We start from the raw sequence: 10,770 nt of genomic DNA, 5'->3' as shown, positions 1-10,770 counted from the left end.
AGTATAACGTCATAATATCACGTTTTGGGCACATCTTGTTTTTTATCTCCAACATGTCATTTGGCGCCTGAATATCACAAATATGGTCATAATATCACGTTTTGGGCACATTTTGTTTTTTATCTCCAACATGCTCCAAGATGACATTTGGCCCCTGAATATCACAAATATGGTCAACAGAATTATCGGAACCAAAAGTGCTAGAAAGTTCAAACATGGCTCAGAACGGCGTATAACGTCATAATATCACGTTTTGCGCACATTTTGTTTTTTATCTCCAACATGTCATTTGGCTCCTGAATATCACAAATATGGTCAACAGAATTATCGGAACCAAAAGTGCTAGAAAGTTCAAACATGGCTCAGAACGGCGTATAACGTCATAATATCACGTTTTGGGCACATTTTGTTTTTTATCTCCAACATGTCATTTGGCTCCTGAATATCACAAATATGGTCAACAGAATTATCGGAACTAAAAGTGCTAGAAAGTTCAAACATGGCTCAGAACGGCGTATAACGTCATAATATCACGTTTTGGGCACATTTTGCTTTTTATCTCCAACATGCTCCAAGATGACATTTGGCCCCTGAATATCACATATGTGGTCGACAGAATTATCGGAACCAAAAGTGATAGAAAGTTCAAACATGGCTCAGAACGGCGTATAACGTCATAATATCACGTTTTGGGCACATTTTGTTTTTTATCTTAAACATGTTATTTGGCGCCTGAATATCACAAATATGGTCAACAAAATTATCGGAACCAAAAGTGATAGAGAGTTCAAACATGGCTCAGAACGGCGTATAACGTCATAATATTACGTTTTGGGCACATTTTGTTTTCTATCTCCAACATGTCATTTGGCCCCTGAATATCACATATATAGTCGACAGAATTATCGGAACCAAAAGTGATAGAAAGTTCAAACATGGCTCAGAACGGCGTATAACGTCATAATATCACGTTTTGCGCACATTTTGTTTTTCATCTTCATCATGTTATTTGGCGCCTGAATATCACAAGTATGGTCATCAGAATTATCGGAACCAAAAGTGAAAGTTCAAACATGGCTCAGAACGGCGTATAACGTCATAATATCACGTTTTGGGCACATTTTGTTTTTTATCTCCAACATGCTCCAACATGTCATTTGGCGCCTGAATATCACAAATATGGTCAACAGAATTATCGGAACCAAAAGTGCTAGAAAGTTCAAACATGGCTCAGAACGGCGTATAACGTCATAATATCGCGTTTTGGGCCCATTTTGTTTTTTATCTCCAACCTCCTCCAAGATGACATTTGGCCCCTGAATATCACAAATATGGTCAACAGAATTATCGGAACCAAAAGTGATAGAAAGTTCAAACATGGCTCAGAACGGCGTATAACGTCATAATATCACGTTTTGGGCACATTTTGTTTTTTATCTTAAACATGTTATTTGGCGCCTGAATATCACAAATATGGTCAACAAAATTATCGGAACCAAAGGTGATAGAGAGTTCAAACATGGCTCAGAACGGCGTATAACGTCATAATATTACGTTTTGGGCACATTTTGTTTTCTATCTCCAACATGTCATTTGGCCCCTGAATATCACATATATAGTCGACAGAATTATCGGAACCAAAAGTGATAGAAAGTTCAAACATGGCTCAGAACGGCGTATAACGTCATAATATCACGTTTTGCGCACATTTTGTTTTTCATCTTCATCATGTTATTTGGCGCCTGAATATCACAAGTATGGTCATCAGAATTATCGGAACCAAAAGTGAAAGTTCAAACATGGCTCAGAACGGCGTATAACGTCATAATATCACGTTTTGGGCACATTTTGTTTTTTATCTCCAACATGCTCCAACATGTCATTTGGCGCCTGAATATCACAAATATGGTCAACAGAATTATCGGAACCAAAAGTGCTAGAAAGTTCAAACATGGCTCAGAACGGCGTATAAATTCATAATATCACGTTTTGGGCACATCTTGTTTTTTATCTCCAACATGTCATTTGGCGCCTGAATATCACAAATATGGTCATAATATCACGTTTTGGGCACATTTTGTTTTTTATCTCCAACATGCTCCAAGATGACATTTGGCCCCTGAATGTCACAAATATGGTCAACAGAATTATCGGAACCAAAAGTGATAGAAAGTTTAAACATGGCTCAGAGCGGCGTATAACGTCATAATATTACGTTTTGGGCACATTTTGTTTTTTATCTCCAACATGCTCCAAGATGACATTTGGCCCCTGAATGTCACATATATGGTCGACAGAATTATCGGAACCAAAAGTGATAAAATGTTCAAACATGGCTCAGAACGGCGTATAACGTCATAATATCACGTTTTGGGCACATTTTGTTTTTTATCTTCAACATGCTCCAACACGTCATTTGACGCCTGAATATCACAAATATGGTCAACAGAATTATCGGAAAAAAAAGTGATAAAATGTTCAAACATGGCTCAGAACGGCGTATAACGTCATAATATCGCGTTTTGGGCACATTTTGCTTTTTATCTCCAACCTCCTCCAAGATGACATTTGGCCCCTGAATATCACAAATATGGTCAACAGAATTATCGGAACCAAAAGTGATAGAAAGTTCAAACATTGCTCAGAACGGCGTATAACGTCATAATATCACGTTTTGGGCACATTTTGTTTTTTATCTTAAACATGTTATTTGGCGCCTGAATATCACAAATATGGTCATCAGAATTATCGGAACCAAAAGTGATAGAAAGTTCAAACATGGCTCAGAACGGCGTATAAATTCATAATATCACGTTTTGGGCACATTTTGTTTTTTATCTCCAACATGTCATTTGGCGCCTGAATATCACAAATATGGTCATAATATCACGTTTTGGGCACATTTTGTTTTTTATCACCAACATGCTCCAAGATGACATTTGGCCCCTGAATATCACAAATAAAATCAACAGAACTATCGGAACCAAAAGTGATAGAAAGTTCAAACATGGCTCAGAACGGAGTATAACGTCATAATATCACGTTTTGGGCACATTTTGTTTTTTATCTCAAACATGCTCCAAGATGACATTTGGCCCCTGAATATCACAAATATGGTCATCAGAATTATCGGAACCAAAAGTGATAGAAAGTTCAAGCATTGCTCAGAACGGCGTATAACGTCATAATATCACGTTTTGGGCACATTTTGTTTTTTATCTTAAACATGTTATTTGGCGCCTGAATATCACAAATATGGTCATAATATCACGTTTTGGGCACATTTTGTTTTTTATCTCCAACATGCTCCAAGATGACATTTGGCCCCTGAATATCACAAATATGATCAACAGAACTATCGGAACCAAAAGTGATAGAAAGTTCAAACATGGCTCAGAACGGAGTATAACGTCATAATATCACGTTTTGGGCACATTTTTTTTTTATCTTAAACATGTTATTTGGCGCCTGAATATCACAAATATGGTCATAATATCACGTTTTGGGCACATCTTGTTTTTTATCTCCAACATGTCATTTGGCGCCTGAATATCACAAATATGGTCATAATATCACGTTTTGGGCACATTTTGTTTTTTATCTCCAACATGCTCCAAGATGACATTTGGCCCCTGAATGTCACAAATATGGTCAACAGAATTATCGGAACCAAAAGTGATAGAAAGTTCAAACATGGCTCAGAGCGGCGTATAACGTCATAATATTACGTTTTGGGCACATTTTGTTTTTTATCTCCAACATGCTCCAAGATGACATTTGGACCCTGAATATCACATATATGGTCGACAGAATTATCGGAACCAAAAGCGATAAAATGTTCAAACATGGCTCAGAACGGCGTATAACGTCATAATATTACGTTTTGGGCACATTTTGCTTTTTATCTCCAACCTCCTCCAAGATGACATTTGGCCCCTGAATATCACAAATATGGTCAACAGAATTATCGGAACCAAAAGTGATAGAAAGTTCAAGCATTGCTCAGAACGGCGTATAACGTCATAATATTACGTTTTGGGCACATTTTGCTTTTTATCTCTACATGCTCCAAGATGACATTTGGCCCCTGAATATCACAAATATGGTCAACAGAATTATCGGAACCAAAAGTGATAGAAAGTTCAAGCATTGCTCAGAACGGCGTATAACGTCATAATATCACGTTTTGGGCACATTTTGTTTTTTATCTTAAACATGTTATTTGGCGCCTGAATATCACAAATATGGTCATCAGAATTATCGGAACCAAAAGTGATAGAAAGTTCAAACATGGCTCAGAACGGCGTATAAATTCATAATATCACGTTTTGGGCACATTTTGTTTTTTATCTCTACATGCTCCAAGATGACATTTGGCCCCTGAATATCACATATATGGTCGACAGAATTATCGGAACGAAAAGTGATAGAAAGTTCAAACATGGCTCAGAACTGCGTATAACGTCATAATATCACGTTTTGGGCACATTTTGTTTTTTATCTTCAACATGCTCCAACACGTCATTTGACGCCTGAATATCACAAATATGGTCAACAGAATTATCGGAACCAAAAGTGATAAAATGTTCAAACATGGCTCAGAACGGCGAATAACGTCATAATATTACGTTTTGGGCACATTTTGCTTTTTATCTCCAACCTCCTCCAAGATGACATTTGGCCCCTGAATATCACAAATATGGTCAACAGAATTATCGGAACCAAAAGTGATAGAAAGTTCAAGCATTGCTCAGAACGGCGTATAACGTCATAATATCACGTTTTGGGCACATTTTGTTTTTTATCTTAAACATGTTATTTGGCGCCTGAATATCACAAATATGGTCATCAGAATTATCGGAACCAAAAGTGATAGAAAGTTCAAACATGGCTCAGAACGGCGTATAAATTCATAATATCACGTTTTGGGCACATCTTGTTTTTTATCTCCAACATGTCATTTGGCGCCTGAATATCACAAATATGGTCATAATATCACGTTTTGGGCACATTTTGTTTTTTATCTCCAACATGCTCCAAGATGACATTTGGCCCCTGAATGTCACAAATATGGTCAACAGAATTATCGGAACCAAAAGTGATAGAAAGTTCAAACATGGCTCAGAGCGGCGTATAACGTCATAATATTACGTTTTGGGCACATTTTGTTTTTTATCTCCAACATGCTCCAAGATGACATTTGGACCCTGAATATCACATATATGGTCGACAGAATTATCGGAACCAAAAGCGATAAAATGTTCAAACATGGCTCAGAACGGCGTATAACGTCATAATATTACGTTTTGGGCACATTTTGCTTTTTATCTCCAACCTCCTCCAAGATGACATTTGGCCCCTGAATATCACAAATATGGTCAACAGAATTATCGGAACCAAAAGTGATAGAAAGTTCAAGCATTGCTCAGAACGGCGTATAACGTCATAATATTACGTTTTGGGCACATTTTGCTTTTTATCTCTACATGCTCCAAGATGACATTTGGCCCCTGAATATCACAAATATGGTCAACAGAATTATCGGAACCAAAAGTGATAGAAAGTTCAAGCATTGCTCAGAACGACGTATAACGTCATAATATCACGTTTTGGGCACATTTTGTTTTTTATCTTAAACATGTTATTTGGCGCCTGAATATCACAAATATGGTCATCAGAATTATCGGAACCAAAAGTGATAGAAAGTTCAAACATGGCTCAGAACGGCGTATAAATTCATAATATCACGTTTTGGGCACATTTTGTTTTTTATCTCTACATGCTCCAAGATGACATTTGGCCCCTGAATATCACATATATGGTCGACAGAATTATCGGAACGAAAAGTGATAGAAAGTTCAAACATGGCTCAGAACTGCGTATAACGTCATAATATCACGTTTTGGGCACATTTTGTTTTTTATCTTCAACATGCTCCAACACGTCATTTGACGCCTGAATATCACAAATATGGTCAACAGAATTATCGGAACCAAAAGTGATAAAATGTTCAAACATGGCTCAGAACGGCGTATAACGTCATAATATTACGTTTTGGGCACATTTTGCTTTTTATCTCCAACCTCCTCCAAGATGACATTTGGCCCCTGAATATCACAAATATGGTCAACAGAATTATCGGAACCAAAAGTGATAGAAAGTTCAAGCATTGCTCAGAACGGCGTATAACGTCATAATATCACGTTTTGGGCACATTTTGTTTTTTATCTTAAACATGTTATTTGGCGCCTGAATATCACAAATATGGTCATCAGAATTATCGGAACCAAAAGTGATAGAAAGTTCAAACATGGCTCAGAACGGCGTATAAATTCATAATATCACGTTTTGGGCACATTTTGTTTTTTATCTCCAACATGTCATTTGGCGCCTGAATATCACAAATATGGTCATAATATCACGTTTTGGGCACATTTTGTTTTTTATCTCCAACATGCTCCAAGATGACATTTGGCCCCTGAATATCACAAATATGATCAACAGAACTATCGGAACCAAAAGTGATAGAAAGTTCAAACATGGCTCAGAACGGAGTATAACGTCATAATATCACGTTTTGGGCACATTTTGTTTTTTATCTCCAACATGCTCCAAGATGACATTTGGCCCCTGAATATCACAAATATGATCAACAGAACTATCGGAACCAAAAGTGATAGAAAGTTCAAACATGGCTCAGAACGGCGTATAACGTCATAATATTACGTTTTGGGCACATTTTGCTTTTTATCTCCAACCTCCTCCAAGATGACATTTGGCCCTTGAATATCACAAATATGGTCAACAGAATTATCGGAACCAAAAGTGATAGAAAGTTCAAACATGGCTCAGAACGGCGTATAACGTCATAATATCACGTTTTGGGCACATTTTGCTTTTTATCTCCAACCTCCTCCAAGATGACATTTGGCCCTTGAATATCACAAATATGGTCAACAGAATTATCGGAACCAAAAGTGATAGAAAGTTCAAGCATTGCTCAGAACGGCGTATAACGTCATAATATCACGTTTTGGGCACATTTTGTTTTTTATCTCCAACATGCTCCAAGATGACATTTGGCCCCTGAATATCACAAATATGATCAACAGAACTATCGGAACCAAAAGTGATAGAAAGTTCAAACATGGCTCAGAACGGCGTATAACGTCATAATATTACGTTTTGGGCACATTTTGCTTTTTATCTCCAACCTCCTCCAAGATGACATTTGGCCCCTGAATATCACAAATATGGTCAACAGAATTATCGGAACCAAAAGTGATAGAAAGTTCAAGCATTGCTCAGAACGGCGTATAACGTCATAATATCACGTTTTGGGCACATTTTGTTTTTTATCTTAAACATGTTATTTGGCGCCTGAATATCACAAATATGGTCATCAGAATTATCGGAACCAAAAGTGATAGAAAGTTCAAACATGGCACAGAACGGCGTATAACGTCATAATATCACGTTTTGGGCACATTTTGTTTTTTATCTTAAACATGTTAATTGGCGCCTGAATATCACAAATATGGTCATCAGAATTATCGGAACCAAAAGTGATAGAAAGTTCAAGCATGGCTCAGAACGGCGTATAACGTCATAATATCATGTTTTGGGCACATTTTGTTTTTTATCTCTACATGCTCCAAGATGACATTTGGCCCCTGAATATCACATATATGGTCGACAGAATTATCGGAACGAAAAGTGATAGAAAGTTCAAACATGGCTCAGAACGGCGTATAACGTCATAATATCACGTTTTGGGCACATTTTGTTTTTTATCTTCAACATGCTCCAACACGTCATTTGACGCCTGAATATCACAAATATGGTCAACAGAATTATCGGAACCAAAAGTGATAAAATGTTCAAACATGGCTCAGAACGGCGTATAACGTCATAATATCACGTTTTGGGCACATTTTGCTTTTTATCTCCAACCTCCTCCAAGATGACATTTGGCCCTTGAATATCACAAATATGGTCAACAGAATTATCGGAACCAAAAGTGATAGAAAGTTCAAGCATTGCTCAGAACGGCGTATAACGTCATAATATCACGTTTTGGGCACATTTTGTTTTTTATCTTAAACATGTTATTTGGCGCCTGAATATCACAAATATGGTCATCAGAATTATCGGAACCAAAAGTGATAGAAAGTTCAAACATGGCACAGAACGGCGTATAACGTCATAATATCACGCTTTGGGCACATTTTGTTTTTTATCTTAAACATGTTAATTGGCGCCTGAATATCACAAATATGGTCATCAGAATTATCGGAACCAAAAGTGATAGAAAGTTCAAACATGGCTCAGAACGGCGTATAACGTCATAATATCACGTTTTGGGCACATTTTGTTTTTTATCTCCAACATGCTCCAAAATGTCATTTGGCGCCTGAATATCACAAATATGGTCAACAGAATTATCGGAACCCAACGTGATAGAAAGTTCAAACATGGCTCAAAACGGCGTATAACGTCATAATATAAAGTTTTGGGCACATTTTGTTTTTTATCTCCAACATGCTCCAAAATGTCATTTGGCGCCTGAATATCACAAATATGGTCAACAGAATTATCGGAACCCAAAGTGATAGAAAGTTCAAACATGGCTCAAAACGGCGTATAACATCATAATATCACGCTTTGGGCATATTTTGTTTTTTATCTTCATTATGTTATTTGGCGCCTGAATATCACAAATATGGTCATCAGAATTATTGGAACCAAAAGTGATAGAAAGTTCAAACATGGCTCAGAACGGCGTATAACGTCATAATATCACGTTTTGGGCACATTTTGTTTTTTATCTCCAACATGCTCCAACATGTCATTTGGCGCCTGAATATCACAAATATGGTCAACAGAATTATCGGAACCAAAAGTGATAGAAAGTTCAAACATGGCTCAGAACGGCTGTTACAGTTTCTTTTTCCTTATTTCCTTTTCTTACTTTGGATTCATTTTCAAATAATAAATCCAGATGTTCGGTTTTGTTTTGTTTTGTTTCAGCAACGTTACCGAGAGTTTCCGTTCTTACTTATCCTTATCCCTAGTTTCACTATTACTTTATAGAGGGCTTTTAAGAAACACGATATTTTTATTTAAAAATTTTATTATCACGGTATTTTTCGAGTTTTTTTTAAGTTTCGGGTATAAATACGGACGAGTTCCGGAAATCTCTCTCTTTTTCTGCAATCGAGTGCGCCGAGAAAATATTCGAGTTAGTGAATTTTAAATAGACGGGAAGACATTTTGAAATTTGGATTTTGGGGTCTTTGTCTATACTCGCAATTAGCGGATTAATCACGAAACTTCGATTAAATTTTGGAATAAATTGATTGTTCCGAATTTCGGTTGTTTGCCGGATTTATTAACGTATTTTCAGTAAACGTTTTGGCGTGAACCTCGACCAACTGAGGTAAGGGTCGTTCATTTTTTTTAAAAAAAAAAAAAAAGGAAAAAAAAAAAATTAACTTAAATTTAATTCGGGTTCTATATTCAGGTTCTTTTTGTGGGGAGAGGAAAACTCTGGAACATTTTGTTGGGAGGACAAAAATTTTCCAATTTAAGGCAACGCCTGTTAACAACACCTGAAAGAGAATTGGAATTATATAATTTGATTCCTGATATCAAACCATTGATCCTTACCATCTCGAGGAGCGTTGCTGAGGACCGGACTTCTATTTTCTACTCCGAAGGATAAAATCTTCGTTTGAGGGATTCAACTACCGAAGACAAGGTCAGACAAAATTTGCATAACGAAAAGAGTGGAGTCACTTACTTTCACCTCCCTCTGCTGTATTTTAAGCCCTTCAGGCTCCTGGAAACTAGTACTTATATTATAATCAAGTCGATTAATATTTATCGTATATTGTTTTGGTCTCGTTTATGTTTCCTTTTAATTTCAAAAGTCTAATTTTGTTCATTAATTTAAAGTAATTTGTAATTTTGATTTAGTATTGATATACACCCTTTTTTTATATACTTGTTCATAGTGGTACTTTGTTTTGATACTTTAGTTTGTTGACCTAAGCAAAAAAAAAGGAAAAGGTTAGAGAAAGGGTTATTTTTTTTTTTAAATGCTAGTTTACCTTTTTTTGATTTTACACATTTTGTAAAAGAAGCTTTATTTGGGATAGACTTTGTTTGATTTTGATTTTAATTTACACATTAACTTGCTTCGAAACCAAGAGCTCTGGGTGACAGATCAGGTTAGGTTTTGTCGTGGTCAATTTTGAGGTTAGGATTTTTTTTTTACCCAAATTAGTTTCTTCTTAGATTGAAAATTATATTTTTTTTTAATTATTATTATTATACTTTTTTTAATTTTGATATTTTTTTTTTGGTTTCTATGGTATATTTCTTTTATTAAATTATACATTTTGAAACTTACCTAACTGGATTTATTATTAGTTAATATCTTTCTTGTTTACTATTTTCTTTTTGTGCCACTTGCACTATTAGATCTTTTCACATTTTTTTTTATCACTACTCTTCCCGTTCAGAGCCAGTTGCGGATTGTCGGATCGGGTGGCGCCAAAAATAAATCGAATCCTCCCTTCTCCGAAAGAGTTAAGCCCGGGAGTTCGCAACAAAACCGGGGTCGTGAAAAGAATCTTTTAGTAATAAAACACTATTTTTTTTATATTAATATTTTTTTTTTTTTGGCGTTACACGGCGTATAACGTCATAATATCACGTTTTGGGCACATTTTGTTTTTATCTCCAACATGTCATTTGGCGCCTGAA

General features: G+C 36.2%; 1 long non-coding RNA gene across 1 annotated transcript; it reads right to left on the bottom strand.

Annotated features, from left to right (window-relative positions):
• Positions 1-9,495: 9,495 nt before the first annotated feature.
• LOC139429096 (uncharacterized) lies at positions 9,496-10,247 on the bottom strand. The gene is made up of 4 exons (XR_011639799.1): positions 10,113-10,247; positions 9,803-10,049; positions 9,670-9,746; positions 9,496-9,611 (listed from the first exon to the last, which is right to left on the bottom strand). It is a non-coding gene; the product is annotated as an uncharacterized lncRNA (long non-coding RNA).
• Positions 10,248-10,770: the final 523 nt, after the last annotated feature.

The sequence above is a fragment of the Onthophagus taurus genome, chromosome 2 (genome assembly GCF_036711975.1).
Source record: "Onthophagus taurus isolate NC chromosome 2, IU_Otau_3.0, whole genome shotgun sequence".
NCBI classification, from domain to species: domain Eukaryota; kingdom Metazoa; phylum Arthropoda; class Insecta; order Coleoptera; family Scarabaeidae; genus Onthophagus; species Onthophagus taurus.
The sequence above is the reverse complement of the archived record's forward strand: the minus strand, read 5'-3'. Positions and strand labels throughout refer to the sequence as shown.